The 23,918-nt window shown below is 47.6% G+C and overlaps 1 protein-coding gene and 1 long non-coding RNA gene across 4 annotated transcripts in view; one reads left to right on the top strand and one right to left on the bottom strand.

Moving 5' to 3' along the window:
- ZFHX3 (zinc finger homeobox 3) overlaps window positions 1-15,591 on the bottom strand; it is a 235,493-nt gene extending 219,902 nt beyond the window's left edge. For 2 of the 3 annotated variants that reach the window (XR_006197321.1, XR_006197322.1), the window contains exon 1: window positions 15,283-15,591. The gene's annotated coding sequence lies outside the window, so the exon portion shown is untranslated. The remainder of the gene's footprint in view (window positions 1-15,282) is intronic. The other variant, XM_042920007.1, reaches the window with a different exon arrangement.
- LOC122208687 lies at window positions 15,115-23,080 on the top strand. Its single transcript, XR_006197323.1, has 5 exons — window positions 15,115-15,331; window positions 17,577-17,860; window positions 20,840-20,897; window positions 22,298-22,424; window positions 22,975-23,080. It is a non-coding gene; the product is annotated as an uncharacterized LOC122208687 (long non-coding RNA).
- Window positions 23,081-23,918: the final 838 nt, after the last annotated feature.

Genomic DNA, 23,918 nt, shown 5'->3' with positions numbered 1-23,918 from the left:
AGAAGAAGGATTCGGGAAAATTAAACAAAGCACCCGGTCAGCGCTGAAGTATTAGTGTACCCCAAGAGTCAAAATGCACAAGCACAGAACAGAACAGAAGAGGAAACTTCTCTCCCCCGCCCCACCGAACAAGTGGTGAAAACAGCCAGACTTCTCCTTAAGAGAAGATTTCCTCTCTGCTCTCTTAAACTTTCAGTCCTAACAGATACCTCCCGACATCACTTTTTAAATCTCAGCATCCAAAACCAAAGGAAAGGAAAAGGAGGCAGCCCCTAGTCCCAGAGCATGCAGAGGACTGTATCTTCCTCCGGGCAGGTCTCTAACCTGCCCATTAGCAATGCGAGAGGGTGGAGAAAGTCACTGAAACCGCAGGGGCCTAATACCCGTTTGTATTCACACTCAGACCCTTTAGGGATATAAAATCGGAGAGGCTGAACTGTTTACATTCACCTAAATGCTCAAGTAAACTAATCAGAGTCCGAGTGGAGGGGCTTCCGGGCAGGGCTGTGGCCTGGAGGCAGGGAGAACAAGGCTAACAAGGTCACTTCTGAAGATGAGAGGGCCAGACTCTCCTGCCCACCCCACCCCCCACATGTTGCACCCCCCAACTCCCGCAAGCCTGAGTCCCCCCACCCCCACCCCTGACCCCTTGCAGCTCATCTTGATTGATTCAAGGCCGTGGAAGGTTGGAGAAAAGCTCAGGACAGAGGGGTGGGCCACAGAGGGAAGGGGGCTGGCAGACTCCGCCAAAACAAGCCCAGCACAGCATTTTAAACCACAAGCTCAAGACAGGGGAGCATCCCCTCCATGGAGCGGGGCCCTCAGCCACCAGACATCACTTTGCCCCCCCCCCCCCCCACACACACACACACAGGGTCCCCTTGGAGCCCTGCCAGCACCTTTACACAGCCTGTGGTAGCCTTGGAGGGAGGACAGTGGAAGAGGAAAGGGCATGCCAAGAGAGTGCAGAGAAAGGGGTTAAACGCCCCTTGTCTGACGGAAGAAGAAACTTCCCTCTCCTTCCAGGAGGGGGGTGAGCCTGGTGTGCAGCAACCATTGTTGTCCAAGAAGTCCGCCCCAGGGGAAGCCGCCCCCCTCCCTCCATGGCTTCTAGCACCATGGGGTCAGGGCAGACGGGAACTAGGAGCTGCTTGATATCCCAGCGCAAGGCCCAACCAGAGCCTCTAAAACAGGAACGGTTTCAACTTGACTGGGGAAGGAGGGGGGTGGGTCCTGGCACTCTTTTTAAATGCAGATTTGAACTTTTCACCCAGGGTCAGACAGCTGCGCTACTCCGTCCCCAGCAGAGGCCGGCGCCGGGGGCCACTCAGCCTCACACTTCCAGTTTTTTTTCCTGCCTGTGGAAGGAATCAGATACCTCCCTCCCTAAAACCCAAACCCACACCCGCCTCTCAGCTTACCAGGGGCACCAATCCCACTGTCCTCCCCCAGGAGGCTGTGCAATCGGCAGAAGCTGGCTGCGTGCCCCGGGCACAGCCATGGTGAAGGGAAACTGTTCTTATCACATGCATCGACTAAGGAATGCTAAGATCAATAGTGAGAAAACCCCGCTCGGAGAGAAGGCACATCCTCTGTGGGACATGCTTTACCACTGCTCTTTCTACCAGCAGAAGTCAGGTTTTGCTGTTTTACTCTTAAGAGCTATGTTAGAAGGACATATGTTATGGACATATGGACAGATGTTAAGGACATAACAAAGCTATGTTAGAAGGGTCACCTAGCTTTGAGAAGAAGTCACTTCATAAATGAACAAGACAAAAATATTAACAGCCTAGTATTCAAAAAAAAAAAAAAAAAAAAAAAGGTCTATGAGTGCCTGTCTGGCCCAGCTGGTAGAACATGCAACTCTTGATCTCAGGGTCGTGAGTTCAAGCCCCATGTTAGGCAGGGAACCTACTGACTGACTGACTGACTGACTGAGTAAATAAATAAATAACCCTTTTTAAAAAGCAGCTCTGTTCTTATCTAGGAAAAAAAAAGTCTAGGCTGGGGTTTGTTGTCTCTATCCTATCCCTTATCCTCACAGGCAAGGTGGTTTCTGATTTTTCTTTATCACTCTCTGTCCTTCCCCTTCTCCTCCTGCACCTGGAGATGCCCAGTGGCCCTAGACTAGAGAAAAGAGGGTTCTGTGCATGGCATTAAGATGATGTGAGAAATCAGAAATCCAAAATAAACACTAAGGGAAGAAAAGGAGGAGTGCACTCTGGTTGGGATTGATAGTTCCTGCACCTCACACTGGGGCAGCACTGGAACCCCCAAAAGGAAGACCCCTCCAAGCAACAAGCCACATCTATCAGGCAAACTAACCAGGAAGCCTGCGTGATGTCAGAGAGCACAGTACACCGGTCACCTGCACGTCGGAGGTCCCACATTCACACCCCGTCCTGCCCCGAGCTAGGAAGTCACCGTGGAAATGGTGAAACAGGTGGTTTCCAGAGCTCCCTGCAGTCCTGCCAGTCTGTGATCTCACGAATAAAGAGGGGATGACGTACAAAGCCGTAAGAGTGTTGTAATAAACATACCAGAATGCACACCCCTGAGAGCTCTTCTGCTGCGCCCCCTCTCCCACTGGGGTCTGGCCCACCTCACTGCCACTGCCGGTATTCTTTGTTTGGAAAGACCTTCCAAACCAGGCGGGTACCTCCACTTCCCACCGGTACGCTGGGAATCAATTTACAAAATGTTCGCACAGCAGCATCACACTGACATCAGGAAAACCGGGCCGTTTTTACAGAAGGAACTGTGTACAATTGAGGCCTATACCCCTAAACTCCAGTAAATGGAAGCAGCTGGTCACAAGAGACAATGGGTGACTCAGCTCCATCAGTGGAATGCCTCGGAGGAGCTGGGGACAGCATCCTTTTATGTTAGCCCTGCCCAGTCCAATAGGTAGCTACTAGCCCCTTTTGCCTAGTGAACCTATAAAATGTGGCTAATCCTAACTGAGAAGCACTTAGTAGAAAACACACACAGGATTTTTTTTTTAAGTATGCAAAATGTCTCATTAATGGTTTTATGTTGACAATCGGTTTGGGTTTTTGTTTTTTTTTTTTTTAAGTAATCTCTACACCCAACACGGGACTCAAACTTACAAGCCCAAGATCAAGACTCACACGCTCCGCCAACTAAGCCAGCCAGGCCCCCCAACATTGATCACATGTTAAAATGACCACATTTCAGGTATACCAGGCTAAATAAAACAACAAAATTAATTTTACCAGTTTCTATTTTTTTAAATGGGGCTACTGGAAAAATTGAAATTACATGTGTGACCCCTACTGTGTTTCTATGTAGAACAGTACTGTTCTAGAACCTCAGCCTGCTTTTCAGCTTCAGATTCAGCCAAAAGCTCAACGTTATTGAATATGACTGAGACAGAATATTTTGGTCTATTTTGAACATCCCCCTAAAGCTACAATGCACTGACTCCCAAAGTGAAACTTCTAATTGTCCCCAAAATTCTTAGTATCCAAATAACCCACTGCCAGGCTGCAAGTGTAAGGAGAAAAAAAAAAAAAAAAAAAAAAAAGGAAGGGTCAGGTGTGTATCAGAAGCTAGACAAGGTCAGTGGCATGGTGCACCTCTTCCAAAAGACCATCAATTTATCTCTGAGACCAAAAGTGTGCTTTAAAAAATAAGCAGTTATTTGTCGTGGTGCCTATCACAAGCCCTGCCTAATACTCCAGCCTGATTTCTTACTGTGAAGAGCAGAGTCCCCCTTCTAATTGCCCTCCCCATGAAATATGCCCAGCAGGAGCCTGGTACCTACACCCCTTCCCAATATACACACACTTTAAAATGAGGAGAGGAGGAGGAGGAGGAACAGAGAACACAGACACGGCCCCTTTCCTATTAGAAAGTGCCCAACCCACCACTAGGGATCACAGGCCAGTCTCATTTCTCCATGTAAATGAACTTTTCAGCCACCTCCTCAAAGAAGAAAAGCAGCACAGACGCGGAAGGCCTGTCCTGGGGCACACAATTACAGCCATTTGCATTCCTTCAGCAGCAGGATTAGCACAGGAATGTGCTTTGCAGCTTTGTGGGGGGAAAAGGAGTTTAGGAAGAAAGGAATGGGGGGGTGGTATTTCTCCCTGGTCTGTCCATCCAAAGCTCTATGATACACTTCCACCTCTATGAGAGTCAGAAAGTGGAAATAACTCTTGCTCAGGCTTTCTAAAGAGGGGGAGGTTGAAAAGGCCAGGGAGGGGGAGCAGGCGGCAGGAGGCAGGAGGGAGGGGGGCTGTGTGTATTAGGGGAACTGCCCCCACCCCCGTGCTTTGATCCCCTCGGTCGCTAGGAGAAACCAACTTTTCTCCTTGGGTTAATCAAAACCAAATTACTCAGGAATGTGGCAGGACAGGTCTGAGCCTCCAGGTCCCTTTGTCTTTGAGGATTTAAAATGAAAAAATAAATTTTTTAAAAGCAGATGGCAGTGGCTTACGGGATAGGTAAAGTGAAAAGTCTGAATAACCTTAGACCACATGCCCCATTCTCAGGACAAGAAAAAAGGGTATCTGTAAACCTACTCCCATCTATCAATAAAGAAGTTATTTTTGTAGAGGAAGTCCACAACTCAGAAAAACTTCCCATTTTATCCTTTACCATCCCTCAAAAAAAGACACTCCCCCAAAAAAAAAAAAACTATACCTTGTCAAAGTGCAAACAAGAAACCATGCAAGATTTAACAACAGCCAAATGCCACAACCCGGTTTTAAAATGTAGTATTAAAAGCAAAGTCCCCAGGAGCTGAAGAACATATTTTTTCCAAGAACAAAGCTTGGGAGTATTCTGTGGTGCAAGGTGCTTCCTACGGAATACAGGGGTAGGAAGGTGAGCATCCCATCGCTGTGCAAACGCATCAATCCAATCAGTGGTGACTTTGTAAACTTCGGGATCTCTTTAAACCGGAAGAAGGGCAGTGTTTAGGGACCGGCTCAATGTAGAGCCATAAGGATACCAGGGATGAGAGAAGACAACCACTACTCATCTCAACCCCCCCCCCCCACATCTGTCCTGCCTAGTGGGAAAGTGCTCTGGGTGCGCTGGACAGCCCAGAGACGCCGTTGCACTAACTGGAGAGGCAACAGGAAAAGGCTGACCTCAGAGATGAAAGAAACCTACGGGTTGGAGCTATATTAAGGCCTCCACACCTCCTCCCCAGCTCACGCTTTTGGCAGGCTTGTGGCACTGTGGGAGGTGTGGCCCTGCAGGCCAGGCTTCTGGAGACTCTACAGTACAACACCCCAGCACACAGTATTATTAGGGACAGCGAGGCGTGAGGCATCCCAGGGCACTCAGCAGCGGAAATACAAACAGCTCTTGGTGCATTATAACATGTCCCTACGCTTCACTGAAAAACCTGGTCAGCCCCCACTGCCCCCTCCCCACCAAAAATGATAAAATAAACAAACAGAGCACCACCAGTTAAGCGACAGAGCCTGGACTCAAAAGATAAAACGAGGCCAACACACAGGCCTGACTACTAGCTCACCATAAATTGTAACTGGCCCCAGGCCTACGATTATCTGGGAGGTTGCACTAAAGTAACTTTTAGAATACTCTTCACCTTATCTTTAGGCCCAGTCAAACACACACATACATCACCCGTCTTAGATCTCTGCCATTAGGGTTCCATTTAGACTTTCTAAAACAAGGTCATCCCAGTAGGCCCTTGCCCTGTTTCCGGTCACAGCTGCGGACTTTCACCCCCTTCTCCAACAAAAGGGACCTTGTACACAAAATTAACCCGAACCATTAGTCTTTGCAGTGTGAGAGAGTACATTGAGCCCTCGGAATATTTACCCTCCTTCCAGGGCCCAGGGTACTGCCCAGAGGGCCTCCCCCACGGAGACCGAGGGAGCTTCCCCCAGAGATTAGAGGCCCAGATCCCTCTGCCTCGATGCACGGCTACAGCTGTGCAGTCAAGGCCCTACTTTTCAGAGAATAAACATAAAGCCTTTTTTTTTTTTAAGAAAAAAGAAAAAAAAAAACTTTCTCCCAGACTCAGTAGAAAATGGCTTTATTTCAGGGATGAAAAGGGCTGCAATCATCCTAGATATTGCTGAGCTGTCCAATATGGTAGCCACCACCAGAATCCTGCCAAAGATGAGCTGTCCAACAGGGTAGCCACCAGCCACATAGGACTCCCTCTTGAGCACTGGAAATATGGCGAGTCCCAACTGCTGAAACAAGAAGATCATGGCAATATTGTGCATCGCACAAAATATATTTTAAACTTAATTCCATCTGCTTGTTTTTACTTTTTCTTTGTTTTACTTTTTTTTTTTTTTTTTTAGTGTTTATTTATCTTTGAGAGAGAGTGAGCAAGAGAGAGACAGAGCGCAAGCAGGGAAGGGGTAGAGAGAAGGGAGACACAGAATCCAAACCACGTTCCAGGCTCTGAGCTGTCAGCACAGAGCCTGATGAGGCGCTCGAACTCACAAACCGTGAGATCAAGACCTGAGCCGTAGTCAGAAGCTTAACCAACTAAGCCACCCAGGCACCCCTTTTTACTTTTTCTTAATGCGACTACTAGAAAATGTACAACTACCTGTGGGGCTTGAGTTCTATCTCTACAGGGTGAAAATGACAAAGCCTCAAACACGAGCCCATTACCATGCCCTAAAAAGAAAGGGCCTTAATTTTTAAATGCTGAGAAGACCATAAAATTAAGCAAATGGCAACATCTGACATCCACCGAGTCAAAGTCCAAGCTCAGAGGCTGGTCAACATGTCTGCCTTGGAGGAAGAAGCCAGAATCCGCCATCTTTTTTTTTTTTTTTTTTAATTTTTTTTTAACGTTTATTTATTTTTGAGACAGAGAGAGACAGAGCATGAACGGGGGAGGGGCAGAGAGAGAGGGAGATACAGAATCGGAAACAGGCTCCAGGCTCTGAGCCATCAGCCCAGAGCCCGACACGGGGCTCGAACTCAAGGACCGCGAGATCGTGACCTGAGCCGAAGTCGGACGCTTAACCGACTGAGCCACCCAGGCGCCCCCGCCATCTTTTTATCTAAGAGAAATGAATGCAATCTCTGTCCCAGTGGTTCTCAACTTGGGGTGATTCTGCCTTCCCAGGCGACAGTGAGCAATTCCTGGAGACACTTTTCTTTTAGGGGTTGGGATGGGTATAACACCAGTGGAGAGAAGTCAGGGACACCCCCCAGCTCACCCAATAAAGAATGAGCCAACCCCAAGTGTCAACACTGCCCACATACAAGCAGGAAGCAACCACAACTGAGATCATCTCAAGTTGACAGAGGTCAACTCTGTCTCTCTCAAAATACTCAGATTTCCAGGGATAGGGGGCCGGAGGGGCACCCCTTCACAAAATGGTTTCTCTGGAGGCTCAGAAGTGGTAACAAGATTTAGTGGTATCAACAATGTGGGCAAATGAAAATAATAATAATAATAATGTTAAAACAACAGTCACTGTCTCACCAGACTGAGGACTGAGGGTCAAGAGTTGATAGGCCTGGGTAGGTCTGTTTTTCAAGCTAGTAGGTAAAAATGAGTTTAAAGTTCAGAGCAGGGGGCGCCTGGTGGCTCAGCCAGTTAAGTGTCCGACTCTTGGTTTTTCGCTCAGGTTTCATGGGTTTTCGCTCACGGTTTCATGGGTTTGAGCCTCATGTCGGGCTCTGCGCTCACAGCACGGAGCCTGCTTGGGATTCTCTCCCCCTTTCTCTCTCCGCCCTTCTGCCACTCATACTGTCTCTGTCCCTCTCAAAATAAACAAATAAACTTTAAAAAAAATAATAAAAATATAGCTCTGAGCAATGTAAGCCAGACTGCCCTGCATGCAAAGTGACACCATTCATGGAGGATTCCAATTGGGCCAGCCACTTACATGCCCACCCTTGGCTACAGAGGTTCCAGGGATGGGCGACAGGGCAGCAAAGAGCTGTGATCGGGTCTGCAGGGACAGGAAGGGGACAGGGCAAACGACAGCAGAGGCCGAGACAGGAAGAGCGCAGGGATGAATGAGAACAGCCCCTTTTGCAGAGCCAGGCTGGGAGGCATAGCAGGAAGGGGGGGTGGGGGCTCGGCACATGATAATTAACTCAGCAAGTTGATAGTATTTGCATATAAATGCCTCCACAAATCACTACAAACAAGCCAGGACAAGTCAGGCCTATTAGCATATACAAGCCAGCCCGGGAAGGCCTCTCTAGGTGGGTCATTGAGTGGGCTGCTCACTTAGAAGGCCGCCTGCCAGCTTCAGGGGGCAGGGTGGGGGGGGCCCGTGAGGGGAGGGCTGGGGAGGATGAGGACACTATGTCTATTTCACTCCTAAATGCAGTTAGTTGCACGATGTCAAAAAGAGTTGGCCTTATTCCCAGCCCATAAGGGGAGCGCCCGAAGGAATGCTGGACCTTTGAGTTTATTTCTTCCAGGGTGCTGGGAAACAAAAGGTAGCAGAGGCCAGCAGCAGCAACAAAAGAAATACAAAGGAAGAGGACGTGGGGATGGGAACTATCATTTGTGGGGAGGCTACGCAACAGGCTAAGCGCTGTGAAGCCTGTTTTTATTGAATTGAATTCCCACTATAAATGTGAAGTGTGTATCGTGCCCATTTTACAGGTAAGGCGGTAGGTGAAGGAGGCAAGGCTCAGAGAGGTTACCTGATTGGTCCACAGTCACAGAGAGGTGCCAGACCAGAACTGGGCCCCCCAGTCTATGACCCCAGCAGAGGGGTCCAGGCTCGAGGAGACAGATGAACAAGAGCCAGCTTCCCAAAGAGCAGGCTCATTTGCTTCATCTCTGCTTCTCCCACAACACTGAGCGTGAACAGAACCCCCATTTTAAGGGCTGGTTCCTAAGCCACTCTCTTATCCTAAACTGACCTCTCCCCGGTTTCATTTTAGAATTCTCTCAACCAGTGAGGAAGAGTGCGCCTCCCTCCAAGCAGACACTCTGGAGTCTGTATCAGCCAATTTCTCCACTGTCTAGATAACTGCTACAGCTTTCCCAGCAAGGGCAAAATTAACTGACTGTCCTTTCCCAAAATGTATGACTCTCCGCTTTCCCTAAACACCCCTCTACCTTTGGGTTTCATAGTTTCGGAGGAAAAAACAAGCCTCAACCACCCCCCTCTGAAAACGTGGGGGGTGGGGGCGGGAAACCGCTGTTATTTTCACTACTGCCATCCTCTGCCTGGAGCTATATTTTAAAAGCCAGGTAGGCCCAGGTAACAAGTGTGTGTACAGTCAGGTATACAGTCGGACAGTCTCTATCAATGCCTGTCCCCTGGCAATAATTATGTATCAAATATAAAAGTGACACCGTTCAAGAATCTGGCAGGACAGAGGTGATATTTTAAAAACAGTCACTTCTGCAGTGAGATCAACCTCCTAATACACACTGAATCCAGGCTTCTGGAGTGTCCAAAAGTTGACTTGACGCTTTAGCAAGGATGCAGATGTTCCACAGAGAAATACAGAGCTGTTACAAGGAAAGCAAAAACCACTCCCCCTACAAGCCAAATGTACATTAAGAACCAAGGCCCTGAGCCAAAGAGCATTTTAGGAAGCAGGGTCTGAAATGGTGGAAGAGGCTTGCATTGTTTCTTGAGCAGTTAAGAAAAACTGTTTAAAAGGAAAAGAAGAAGAAGAAGAAGAAAGAAAAGTTGCTGAGAAGGAGAAAAAAAGCACACACGTGTTTTTTAGCACATTTTCACTGGACACAAACGTCAGGAAGAGAAAGTTGTCCAAAACGGGCCACTCAGAGACCGTAAGCGTGGGAAGCAAGTTAGTTCACGTCTACACATATGTACTTTTTATAGACTTACGGGAGTCAAAACTCTTTTGAAAAGAGCTTTTTTATACACTGAAGGGAGACTTCCATATTTGAACAGGCACTTAGATGACTTTGGGAGGGGGCGGGGGCTGCAGGGCTGAAATCAAGTATCAAATTAAGCCCCTTGGTCTTTTCTTCCCTGAGCTAATCTGGCTCCAGCTTCTCCACTAAGGAGATTCAAGTGAGAAGGTGTACAGGTGCCTGTCAACTGGAAGTTTCGTACTGAAACGCACAGCCTGCAACAGACACATGCACAGGCTACAGCTCTCACTCAAAACCTAGCACAACCAACACACTCAGAAACATTTTTCTCCAGCCACATTCGTGGATGAAATTGGGCACAACCAAGAAACCAGCAAAATTGTTTTTTGTCCACTTCCCCCACCCCCACCCCCACCCCCGCCCACCAAAATCTCCAAGTTGTTCCACACTTCTTACCCCTCCGGAAGTCTACACATTGTTCCTTCCCAGTCTACAAGCCCTCACCATGCCTTAGGCCCCAATCACCCCACTACTCGGCCCTTCTCTTTAGCTACTGCTCCCCCCCCCACACACACACACACGCGCGCACACACACACACACACACACACACACACTTTCTCACATACACAGAGCAGGGAGGTCTGAGCAGTCACCAACTCCTGCCTCCAGAAGCAGGAGGTGGGGGCTGTCTCACTCCCAGATCAAAGGTTTGTGGCCAAAATCACTTTCAGGACAGTGCGTGAAATCGGCAGCAGATGAAAATTCCACTGTCTTTTCACAGAGCCCAACAGAGCCAGTTTTCCCAGTTCAGAGTCTCCCTACAGATGACTGAAGATACTCCATGAACTCCCAAATGTTGCCCCAAAAGAGCCACTTAAAATTAAAGACAAGATAATCATTTCAGAAAGCCTTTAAGGCCATTATGTGATTAGCAGAAGAGATGGGGAGAGGGATGCCAGCCCCTCCCCATCTTCACAAAGAGTGGTCTGCAAAGGGGTTTTGATGCCCTCAGTCCCAAACCAGCAACACCCAAAGAGAGCAGGGGGTGTGAGGGGAGCCCACCCGACTCCTCCCTTCTACAGAAGCCTCAGTCCCACTTCAGGGAGAGAAGAGGATGGAAACACCTTGGAGGTGGCACAAAATTCAAAGCATGAGCAACTGAACCACCTAAAGCCCCCCATCCCCCACCCCCAGGACACAGGAGGCCGGCTAAGACCTCTCTGGAAGGGCACACCAAAACCCCTATGCATTAATCCCCGTGTTGACATGACTGCGTGATGGCCCTCCCGTGGGAAGGGAGAAGGGCTCACCCAAAAGGCAGATTAAGCCCAGGCATTTTGCTAAGAGGCCCTGTCTGAGGTTAAAACCAACAAAACAGAAGTCTTACTCTGAAATGAAGCCAAATTTGTCACCTAGCAAACTCTGTCTCTTTTCCCATTTTTATTCACATCCATATCCTTGCAAAAGCAAGAAACTCCAAGCAATTAACAGTCAAAGAGGGGAAGAAACATCAACGGAAAAAAAAAAATCACCTTTAAAAGTTACAAATAAGAATCAAAGGCAACTTCCTTGGGCAAAGAACTCTCTAGAAACACACCCATCACTGCTAGACCACTCACTGCCTCGTCCTCACCATCCTATCCCCTGCCCCAAAGAATGAAAACCAGGGAAACACACACACACACACACACACACACACACACACACACACACACACACAAAACACTGGAGTTGTCTCACTGCTTGTGAAACACAAAGCTGCTGTCAATTCCCCAGCTCCTGTCCATACAGGAGTCATTTACCACGTTGGGGGAGGGGACCCTCTAACATCCGATGGCTCTCTTGGAATATGTGCAAAGCGACAATCCGACAATCCGGCAGCCAACTTTAAATCACATAGAAAAGAAAGCTGACAGTTGTTGATTTTGTAGTTTTTCTCCTTAATCTGAACTTTGTCAGAGGCTTGCCAATGAGCCAAGATTTTTGCCACACTTCCTCTCTCGGGGCAATCTGACTCAATCTTAGCTTCTGTATATTTCTCAATTTGAGCGGCCTATGGACTCAGGACGCTGTGCTTTGGACAGAAAAGGCACCCTTTAAAATCTGATTGAGACTAGCTCCTGCAAAGGCATTCCCTTGTCTGGATTCGATTAAAACTGGGTCCCGATTTCCTTGACTGTAGCTTTTAGAAGCTGCATCCCCAGGCCCAGGATGTTGGTTCTGAGCTGGGCTGTGATTTCTAGCAATCACTATCACAACCAAATTCTCATACCAGAGCATGTGGATACCCCTATGAAGTTCACTGTAATGGAATCTGCCTTCCTGTTGTGTTTTCAATGGTACCGCCCCCATCCTGGTTAATTAGACCAGCCTTGGGAACCAGAGTAGGCCAACAGGCCCAAGCATTACAGGAACAGGGGCTAAGAGCGAGCAACCACTCTAGTAACAAATGAGAGTATGAACCACAGCACATACTGTTCTTGTGGAGGGTACAGAGTCAGGTGCATTATCCCTGTAATACTGGCAAGTGTGAGACGAAGCTTCCAACTTTCTTTAGGCCAGAATCACTGTCACTGTTGTCTCCCCAGTAAGATAAAGCTAAACCTTTCAGGTTAAGAAGCAAACTGGATACTCTAAAAAGTGGGTGTAACAAGTCACTTTCCCTTCTAGGGATAGAGCAGTTACCTACACTTTTACAAAATGCTGCTTCGTCACCTAAATATTTATGTGTTCGTGTTAATGAGGCTGTTGCAAATCTACAATACAAGCAATTTCTTAGGTAAGGGTCTGTTTTGGTCCTTCTAGTATTTCCAAGATCTCACATTAACATTTGAGAAGCACAAAAAAAAAAAAAAAAAAAAAAAAAAAAAGGCTCCACTGCTGTCCAACAGCACACAGCAACAATAAGGACACGCTCCATGGATACCGCTCGTGACCAGAACTGAAAGAACCAAGCTAAATCATCACCAGCCCCAGGTAATACTTTGCTAGTATTCTGCAATCACAGATTTATTCTAATGAACCAACAACCTGTGGGTCATCCAAGGTGAGCCAGGCCTGTCCTGGGAGTGTCTAGTAATCATCATTTAAAGTCATAATGATGAAAACTGAAATCTCGCTTATTTTAGCTCCTTGCCACTGGGCAGTCCATTGGCACGGAGGTTACACGGCAGTTAAATCCAATCCCAAAGCAGCAAGAAGGAAGGCACTTCACTGTCCTGTTGGGACGAGCCAAACAGAGGCCTGCTGAGAGTGCTGTTTTATTTGGGTCCTTTCCACCCTCCCTGAGTATTCATTTGTGCAAATAAAAGACGGAAGGGAAGAAACCAAAATTAAAGTTTCAGGTGGTTGGGGAAGCAGCTCAGATTTTTTTTTTTTTTTTTTTTTTTTTGGAAGAGTTACCACGCGTTTCTCAATAGTTCCCTGTCCATCAAAACTGTTTTCAGGAGAACTGGAAAACAGCAGCTCTATCCCACAGAAAGTGCAGCCATTTCAAAAGAGAGCTGGGAGAGGGAGGTGACCCATGTCATAAAGACAGAAGGTCTCCAAGTCATTTAATTCCTTGTGATTCCAAAAGGGCTGATTTTAAAGTGTAAAAGTGCTTGCTTCTGCCTCTGCCCCGTGTTGTTAAATAACACTCGGGCAATTAAATAAAAGAGCAAAGTGTGACCCCAGCCCATTCTGAGAGGCACTCACACGCTCTCTGAACACATGCTAGAAACGAAGTGCAGACAATCTCCTTAGTCCTGTAATTTAAGGACGGGAGACAGGAAAAGTTTCTCTTGGCCTTCATAGCCATATACCCTCTGAAATGGGGCTTTCAAGGTCTCTGCAAAATAGAATGCACAAAAATACAGGTGCACAAACATCCAGGTATGTACCTCTCTCTCTCCAATGACTCATTTCCTGAAACCCTTGAATTATTTAGAACAGTGGGCTCCTGACTTCCCACATATCCTACCTCTGTCCCCTAACTGCTTTTCGTGTTTGGGTTAGGTAAAAAGAAGGATTCAGAATATCAGGCCGCCAGCAGCTGTTCTGAAAACTAGGAACAGGCCACGTTCTAGCCTTGGCCTCTCTCAATCAGGTTACCTTGGAAGGTGTCTGTTTTCCTCTCAAATGCAGTCTCTGCCCCAGCACTTGGGCTTCCTTCTCCAGCCCAGCCTCCTGGAACTCATGATTTTTAGGGTTTCCCCTTGAAACCTATCCAGAAACCACAGCCATTAAAAGAACATGAAGGTTTGACACCTCCTGAATTTAGGAATGAGGGGACTCGAGGGGCTAACTCTGCAAACTCGCACCTGCTGCTTGATGGCAAAGAAACAAAGTTCCCCAGCTAGCAGGAGCAAGCTTTAAATTATACTCTATTTATTTAGTGACTTGTCTCCAAGGATCTCAAAGCATGGGATGAAATAAGATGACGTGTAACTTTCCCACTATCTACCTTCAAGGCTTAAGTTTGTTTTTCTTGCTTTGCCTTGATAGATTCCACGAAGCAGGCCCCAGCCCCCACCCCCCCACGAGGGGTGGGGAGGCCTTCTCCTAGTGCCCAAGTGGGGCTGTCTAATCTCTCTGAGCTTATCTGTCAGTAGCTTTCAGAGTCTTCCAGGCCTGTTAAATGACACAAACAGGGGGTGGGAGCAGTAAGGACCCTCCTGGATTCACCTGCTCACGTGTTTCATTTAAACCAGTTTATATACTGTGCACTACTAAGCCAGGCAATGCACTCCTATAATACACCAGGCACGAGTGATGGTCTTTGCCCTCCAGGTGTTTTACCATTCTTATAACACAGGTATGTCCAAAGCTGAAAAGACTATTTTCCAGAAAGTTCTTTTCCCTCTATTAGTCTACAATGATTACTTTTTTTTTCCCCTGCTATTGACCTAACTTGGGCAATCTTTCTCCTTTAACAGGACAAACATCACAGCTCTCCCTCTCCTCCACCCCTCTCCCCCACGGAAATGTTTTTCCAGAGTGCGAACAAACTAAAATTAGAGGGTGGGCAAGTGGATCCCCAAAGGTGCCTTCCAGCTCCAAACCTCTGATTCTCCCTTTAATTACTCCACAATAAGCACATTCTTCACGTTGTTTCAAACTGACCAGTGACTTCCCTTGTGCCTGAAAAGGGCGCATTTTAAGGCGGAGGAACCCAAACTTTTAAATGACACTAGTACCGCAAGTATTCAGAAGGCAGGAACTAATCCAAAAGCAAAATAAGGAGGGAAGAAGGGAGGGAGAGAAAGGAGGAAAGATGGAAGGAGGAAGGGCTTCACTCTGTACCCAGCAGAATTTAGACACTCTCACGCCAGGTAGGTTCCAATTGGAATCTACGAGTTCAAGTGCATCCAGCCTGCCCTTCCCCCACATGCCCCAAGAGAATGGGAAGTTCAGCCAAGACTTGCAGCACCTGCCCGCCGCTCTAGGCCGGCGGTGCGAACCGGGCGGCTGGCGGGCTGGGGAGGGAGGCTCCACTCACCTGGCACACAAAGGCTCCGCACACCTCCGGAGGGAGGAGGCACTCGCAGGTCCGGGGGCCGCGGCGCGCTCGACAATGGGAAATTCCAGCGGCACCGGAGCCCCGAACTTACCCACCCCAGGCGGCATTCTCCCCACCTCCCGCCGCCCCCGGGACTCCGAGGTGGCTCTGTCTAGGTGCAGGGGGGCCGCAGGCAGGGCAGGGGGGCGCATGGTGGCGGCGGGGGCTGGCGGTCGCCCCTCCCCGGGAGGGAGGGTCCCCCGGTCGCGCGGCGGGGATTCACCCACGGGGCGCGGCGCTCGCGTCCGGGTCCCCGGCCTGCCCGCCGCCGGCTCACCGCCCGCCCGGAATCGCTTTATGTAAATGAAGCTCAACTCGCAGTTTGCAGGCTCACCGCCCGGGGAAGGGGGGCGGGCGGGGCGGGGGGCCTTCGGGGATCCACATTACACAGCAACAAAGCGGAAGGTTAATTTGAAACTCACAGCCCCGCCGCCGCTCGGCTCCCCGGGCAAAGCCTGACATCTACAGTCGTGCCGGGCGCAGGCCGGGTACTCGGCGGCGGCCGCGCCCGCAGGGACACGGGGACGCCCGGGCGCGCGAGGCCCGAGCGCTCGGTCGCGCTCCGGGTACTGGCTTCTGGGCAGGCCGGGCCGCGCGCCTGGGACGGGAGCCCTGGGCGGCTGGGCCTGCGCCGCCTCGGGAACGGGCCCGGCGGGAACAAAGCCCGGTCCTTCCCAGGCGCTGACCCCTCTCTCTCATCAAAAGTCAGGGGCCGGCCTAGAATCGGGCGAGAAGAAAGGGGCGCGCCCTCGGCCACAAAAGAGAGCCTGAGGCCTCAGAACCGGAGCCATGGGTCTCTGGGCCCCATCCACGTCACAGCCAGGCCACTCTAGCATGGGGACATTAGCCAATGTGGACAGGAATTTATTTGAAACACACACCCATCCTATTAACTGCTTTACAGGGCACTTCTGTTTTTCAGCTGCAGAAACTTAGAAAAACATCCCCTGATCTCCATTGAGAGTTGAAGGATAGAGTTTTTCATGGGAGAGAAAGAAAGGGGGGGGGGGGTCAAGAAAAGAAGTCACAGCTTGCAATTAAGCTTACAGTCTTTTTACAAGACTTGCCTTAAAACACACACACACACACACACACACACACACACACACACACACAATTTCAGATAAGGCATATATCATGCCCTTCACAGGGAGATTCAACTGCCAGGTCAAATTTAATGGGGACACCCCAGTTGGTCAGAGCAACCACTGGACACTTTTCTCCCCAGGTTCGCCTTTGCCATTCTCATATGCAAAGGCAGCACCAGAGAAATCTCACCGGAAGTCATCGTCCTCCCTGTCAGAATCCCGCGCTCAGTCTGATTTAATTCCTGATTCCCCCAGCACAGAAGGGCACCTATTTTTCCCTTTCTGAAAGCCACCCACCCAGGCTGGCCCCACAACCTTAAGAGTCCTTTCCCCGACTGCACAATAATGAACCATGCAAGTGTGAGAAATATAATAAGCTCAGGAGGCAAAGAGCTGTATGTATGGAATTGTATTAGCATTAAGCACACTGATGCAGGAGGAAGAGGATGCTCGGCTGATTGAAACTATCAGGTCTCCACGCACAAGGCATTTTACACAATGTAATTTGAGTTCAAATTAACGTAAATAGCCAACCTGTTGGGGACAGACAACCCCCCTCTACATTTTACATTTTAGTCCAGAAAAAAAGACTCCAAAAAAAAATTTTTTTTTGTCTGCCAGGGCCCTGGGAGAAAAGACTGCCTCTAGGGAATCATGTCCGATTAGGGACAAAGGAGAGCACAGGCCAAATTCTGTCACACATGAGAGAGTATGGGGGGGGGGGGGGAGGGTGCTGGAGAGCAAAAAAGGAAAGTGGAGGATGATTTTGCAAACCGGGATATGATCATGGCCGAGCTGTTGCCAGACCACCTGACTTAAGCCCCAAGAACAGGTGGTGTTTTCAAAACACACTATTATTTATATTAGCCACATGAGTTGAGAACACCTTAAAGAAAACCAATTAATAATTTAATTGAAAAAGTGACTATGAATAATACATGAAGATGATGATGCTAGCAATAACGCAAGTAATGTGGCACTCACAACACAGAGATGTCTCTGGAAATGTCTCCAGGAACACAAGGACTCCAGGCCCCTATGTCCTACCTGGGAGCAATCCGGAGCCCGTGAGCTAAAGACAGTAAGAAAATGTTTACACTCCCCGAAAATCTAATTTTGCTCCTTTATCTTAACTTTTATTAACAGGGGACGACCTCATAATCTGGTGACATCATGAACCTGGTGGGCCGACAGATAAATATCTTCAATAAAAGAAAAGCGAGAATGCCAAAGAACCAGCTATAAAGTAATCTGGAAGGATGTGGAGGTGCTGGGCAGAAGGCCCTGGGGGGATCTGAAGGATACTACCAGCATCCCAAGGGGCACACGGGGCAATGTGCCCTCCTGCACCTCAGAGGCCTGACAAGTGGAACTGGGAGTAACCCTGGGTCCCTTTCCTTTATCTTAATCCAACACCAGCTACAAACATGGTAAGAGCTAGTCAAGCTTGCCTTTGTTACAGGCAAAATTGTAACAGGTTAGTCCACAGGCAGGGAATCTAGGGCCTCTGGAGCATCAAGATAAAGGGTTACCAAAAAAGCTGGGGGCATTACCTCCACCAGAACTGATTTTCATCATTAACAAAACAATACCTCTTCAGAGGGAGTCTGAAACTTTTGCACTTGTCTATGCAATCAACTGTTTCCCTGAAAGACAGGTTGCAAACTCAGTCCTCTGGCTCCGAAAGGCCCTGGCTCTTCTGAGGGCAGGTATCTGTAGTTAACCTACCCAGCAGAGACAATCTGGCACTCTCATGGCTCTTGGACACTGCTGACAAATAAACCCTCTCTCAGAAAAGGCAGTTCTCTGTAACTAGTCTCATCTCATCTGCAAACCGTAACTGGCAACAGCCAAAAGGATAAATATTTAAAAATAAATCAGGGAATGCTAACCTCTTCCCCACTCCTCCCCTTACCCACTCTCCAAGCCAGAGGCCAGCCCCCTAACACTTAGCTGGCTGGTAAATTACAGTGATCCCAACTGAGCCAAACTGGCTTGTCTCTTTCTCTCTCTCTCTCCCTCTCTCCCTCTCTCCCTGTCTCCACATACACTTCAGCGAAAGTAAATATGATCTCTGAGCTAAGATACAGTGAATGTCAGCATTCTGACTTCCAGCTAAACCTAGCCTCTATTTTCACAGCACACTGGATTTAGGGGAGATTTGTGTATTTTTCCAGATCCCTGTCTTTTTATTAAAATATAGAGACACACTGATTTTAAAATTACTGCTTCAATAACCTTGAGGTTTTAACAAAGAAAAAGCCAGGAGAGGGCAAAAACAAAAATCCCTGAAACAAACAATAGAATATTTGAAGTTAAATTGCACCCCATGCCCTGAATTCACCCCATCGTTTCTAGGCAGTTATATTCAGGGGCCAGGTACCCACCAGGTGACCAGGCCCTGCTGGGTGCGACAGAGAATGCAGGCTTTCCTCAGAACAGCCACACTCACCTTCATAACCACGGGAGGCTGGCGTACCAAGGCCTACACAGATCATTTGATTCACATTTCTCTGACACGTACCTCAAGGCCTCCAACTATCGCTACAATGCTAATTCCAGAGATTAAATTTTTACCCCCAAATCAGGGGTGGAACATTATCTAGTTAACTTACCCACCCTCCCCAACTCAGACCCTACATCTGTCAAACACACACATAAGAAAGACACAAACGAGTAACCATGTTTTAAAAACCGTGATTGGAAGGAGCTTTTCCAAATTAATTTTAAGTTATAAAGCCCAAGTTTTAAGAAAGCCAAAAATAAAAGACTTGCCTTACAACAGCTTTAAAGCATTAGGTGAAGTGCTTGCTCTCTTTCTTCCCTTTTTTTTGTTAACAAAAATATTATTTCTAAAAGGGCAAAGAGAATTTGCCATGCAAGACTTTTATACCCAAGGGGATTCTTACATTTGTGTTTCTAAACCTTGAAATTGAGAATTTTAATGAAAAGGCAGACAGATGCTTAAGGACAGCATCGCAATCAGGGTCCATACATTACGGTAGAGAAGTGCTTTGTTTGGGGGCTAGGAAAATGAGGTGGACTCCTATTTTTTCAGGGGCCATTCCCACTGTTGGACTCATCCCTTTGCACTCTGATACAAACCACTGAATTCTTGGAGGGAAGCAGGTTGGAGGGAGAAGAAAGGAAAAGGGAAACAGGAGAGGAAAGGGGAGGGGGAGGAAATAAGGTCTCTTTCTATAAATTGGAGTTTGAAAAAATAAAAACCACAAAATCTCAGCACAGCCTCAATTCCATAGTATGTACCAACAGCTTCCCTACACATGTGTTAAAACAATCAATTAAACAATATGCCAGGAGCACACAAACCAAGATCAGATTTTTGTTTCAGTGAAGAATTTCATTTGGGTTGGCCATTCCTTCCTATGAAGCAACCACTTCTTGGGGCAGGACACTAAGGGATAAACAAAAGACAACCCTGTTCACACTCCCCCGCCCCCCCCCCCCCCCCCAATGATTCTAGAATCCCATTTTCTTATCTTGCCATTTTAGTGCGTTTTTGTCTGCAATCTGTGCTAATCTGACTTAAGAGCCCGGGCTGAAATTTCACATATCCTCCAAGTCAGCCAGTGTTTTAGAATCTGGATTTCTATTGAGGCTGTTCCAATCGTCAGCGAGGCCTACGGTAAAATGTGCTTCATGCTGTTTCGATTGTCTCTCTGCAGACAAATAGAAACTGTGAAATTTAAAGAATGGATAAAAAAAAAATCTAAAACAAAGAGGTTAAAAAAATAGGACAAATGTTTTTGCTTTTGTGTCTCCCTGGAGCAATTGTTTGCAGGAGTCTGCATTGACAATAACCATGAGAAGGCCATCTAAAGGCGATGCGCACACAAGGGGACTCCTTGCCTGCTGCCTTTGGTCTGGGAGAAAAAGCACCTTAGCTCCGTTCTCCAGGAACAAAAGGCCAGGGCCACGGAAGGGGGGAGAGGTTACTGGGGCTTTCACATGGAGCCAAGTGTCAATGCAGGTTCATTTTTCACCCGTCTTAGTTGGAAAGCAGCTCAGTGAACTTCCTAATGACTGCTTTTCCCTCTCCCCTTATTATTTCTAAACCTAAAAGAACAAAACAATAATATTTTTTTAAACCTAAAACCCATCATCCTATTAGAGGAAAGCCTTAGGGACCTACAAAGTTTTCCCTCCTTCCTTTCCCTACCCTACTTTTTTTTTGGGGGGGGGAGGGGGGATTCCAATTGTAGATCACATGGAAATAAGAGACACTGGACATTGTGGCCGTTTTTAGTAACACCAGAACTGCCTTTATGTCTACAAAAAGGCAGGGAGCAGAAAAATAAACGCAAAAGGGGAAAAAAAAGACTGATCAGGGCTAGGTGATGGTCGGGAGGCTGTGGGGCACCGCCTGAAAACATTTTCTTTTTTCACAGCATGAAGTCGCTAATGCCAGCTTCAGATTTGCGACTGAATCAAAGTCATCACTACAAGGTTGGTGTTTTTTTGGGGGGGGGGGTGGGGGGGTGCATGGAGAAGTGGACAATAAGGATGTATTAAAGACAGAGACAAGGTGTGTGGGTGTGAGGAGGGGGGGCACTTCAAAGAAAGGAAGCTGGGATGAATCACTGCATGCCATGGAAATACCAGGGCAAGTGGATGTCGGAGTGTTTAACCAGATTCTAAGCTGGAAACATCTTCCCCAGCGGGCGAACCCTAGGACGAGGCAGTGACACGCAACCCTCAGCCTTTGAACCCAGACCTGGCAGCTTAGGAACGCGTCCCCCCCTTCCCCAGGCAGTCGCAGGCTCTGGCTGAAAAAGCGAGGTGGGGGTAGGGATGAGAGGGCCCTGCGAAGAAACACAATAAACAACTCAAATATGAACGGAAATGACATCAGCAAAGTGAAGGGCCTGTTTATTGCAGATCAAAACAAAACAAACTTCCAAACCTTTTGTGTATACAAGATAACTCTATAAAAAGCCCTCCTAAAATGTCACCAGGGTCGACACATCAGCATCCCAAGAAAACAGATGACAGTTACCAAAGGGGGAGGGTGGACAGGGAGGAGGAAGGGGGATGAAGGAAAGAAGATGGGAGGAGATAGAAAACCAGAAGGGGCCAAAAACCCAGCTGACTAGTTCCCCCCTCTGCTGATCCTTAATATTTATTGGTGTTTATAATCTAAAAGCCATGCTCTGTGTTTCACTTAATACAAGGCCAGACAGTGCTGTCTAATGAGGCAGCATTACAATCAGCTTGTAATACTGAATTTTTAATGCTGCCAAGGATTCTGTTACATAATAATATGAAAAACAGAAGCTGAAAGTGGGCTCGCAGTGACAGGACACTGGAGGTTCCAGGCAGGCAAGCAGCTCCAAGCCCGCCTTCCCTTCCCTCTCTCGCCCACCCCTGTCTCCCGATCAGCTCTCCATCCCTACACAGGAGGTCGGTATGGAAACCAAGAGGATTTCTCAGGAAATCCACTCTTTTTATTATTATTGCTATTATTATAATCTGTGATCCAAAGTATATTTCAAAGAGTTTGAATTCTAGCCTATCTGGGGTTAGAAGCCTGCAGTGAAAATTGGGGGAGGCTGAAAGACAAGGAATACAGGAGTGGGGGATAGCTTACTTTACGAAAGCCAAACAATACAAAAAAAAAAAAAATCACAGAGGGAAAAGTACTAAGATGCTTGGGGGGGTGGGGGGGTGCTGAAGTCGGCCAACCATATTCGCAGCTACTGCACGCAGTTTACATTGGTGTAATTTAAAAGCATATATATAGCCGCCGTTGCTCCTCTCTGTAATACCCCAAGACTGTAAATCTATAACCACTGCAATGATTTAGTGATTAAAAACATGATAACATATTGTGTAACTGCAAACCACAGAACCCCTGCCAACTCTCCTCGAAGATAAAGAGAAAAAAAAATACAGAAAATGTGTTGCTTGCAGCGATCTTCCTAAACCCAAAAGATTTTAATAAAAGAACCTATATAGTAGACGAATCGGAAAAGGGTGAGTGAATTCTATGTGAAGCCAGCAAAGGGAGGGGGGGAAAGGGGAGCTTTATGTGGGATTCTTTTCCTTGTACTAACAAATTACGACCTAAACATGCCTTTTCTTTTCTCTCTCTCTCTCTCTCTCTCTCTCTCTGTCTCTCTCTCTCTTTTTTAATAGTTTGTTGTAACTGGAATGACTGGTCTTGTGTGCTGTCTTGCATATTCAAAGCAGCTCTGTAATCGGATCTGGAGACCCAACCTTATTTGCCTGAACTCAATAGGGTTTTTCTTCTTGCCCCCCCCCCCACGCCCCCCTTCTTGTTTTGTTTTGGATTCGGTGTTGTGGGGTTTCTGTTCTTGCTGGGAGCAGACAGCAACCCAGGAATAGGCTCTGGTGCCTTTAAGCTACAGAGCAAACACCTGAGAGGGGGAGGCACAATTTGTAACCTGGCAGGAGGAGCCTAAAATATACACAAAAAAATAAAATCAAAGCAGCTGTAGGGGTTTTGGCCTCTGAGCAGCTGACCTGACCCCATTCTGTATATTCTTTTATTTCCCCATTGCAGGATTCCTGCACCTTGGGTCAGATTCGAACTCAATGTGACCCTGAGGAGAAGGCAGTCACCGAGCCCTGGAAAACTCTCCGCATGTAATGGGGGGGGGGGGGGGGGATGGGGGAGTATAAGTGCATCCACATTCAGACTTCCCCAGTGTAGACACCCACGCACTATGTACTTATACACACACACACACACACACACACACACACACACACACACACACATCTGTCAGGAATGCCAGGCCATGGGGCCAGCTCCAGCCCAGCTTTCTCAGTTAACACTAACCACAGCCTGAACTCTCCCTAAAGCCCCCCAAAATCTTCATATCTATAACTCTACCCATAAACACATGCATGCACAGGCGAACACTCCTCCAGAGACTTTATATGTTTAAAAAGTCCACAGATCTGAATTGCCTCCTCTCTGGACCTGAGCAGGGCAGTTTATTCAGAGAAATCAATAGGAAAGAGCATTTGCAAATATTTATATAAGCCCTGTGCGTTTCAGCATTAAGTAATTAAAAACTAAAACTCAGGGAGGGGGAAGGGAGGGATACACAGACAGAAGAAGGCTGCAGGCCTAGAGTGGGTTTTCCTGCCTACACCTCATCTCCCCAAACCACAATCCTTTCAAAACTGACTCCATGTACACTTTTTACGAAATCCTGTTCATGCACCATTTGCTAGACTATTTCAAAATCATCTCCAAATATGGATTTACCTACCACCAAGCTTTCAAGCCTGACTATAAGAGTCTGTATTCTCTCTCTCTCTCTCTCTCTCTCTCAAATGCACACACAGCAATTCTTACTTTTGACACTGCTTCAATCTCTGGTGTATTACTCTCTACTGTATTCATATTCCTGAATTATTTGCACTAAAGATACCCAACATTATACGATGAGAAGAGGGCCCCCAAAGTGATAATTCAATGATCGAATACCCACCCCC

This window comes from Panthera leo, chromosome E2, assembly GCF_018350215.1.
Source record: "Panthera leo isolate Ple1 chromosome E2, P.leo_Ple1_pat1.1, whole genome shotgun sequence".
Lineage (NCBI taxonomy): Eukaryota > Metazoa > Chordata > Mammalia > Carnivora > Felidae > Panthera > Panthera leo.
This window is presented reverse-complemented; position numbering and strand designations above follow the sequence as displayed.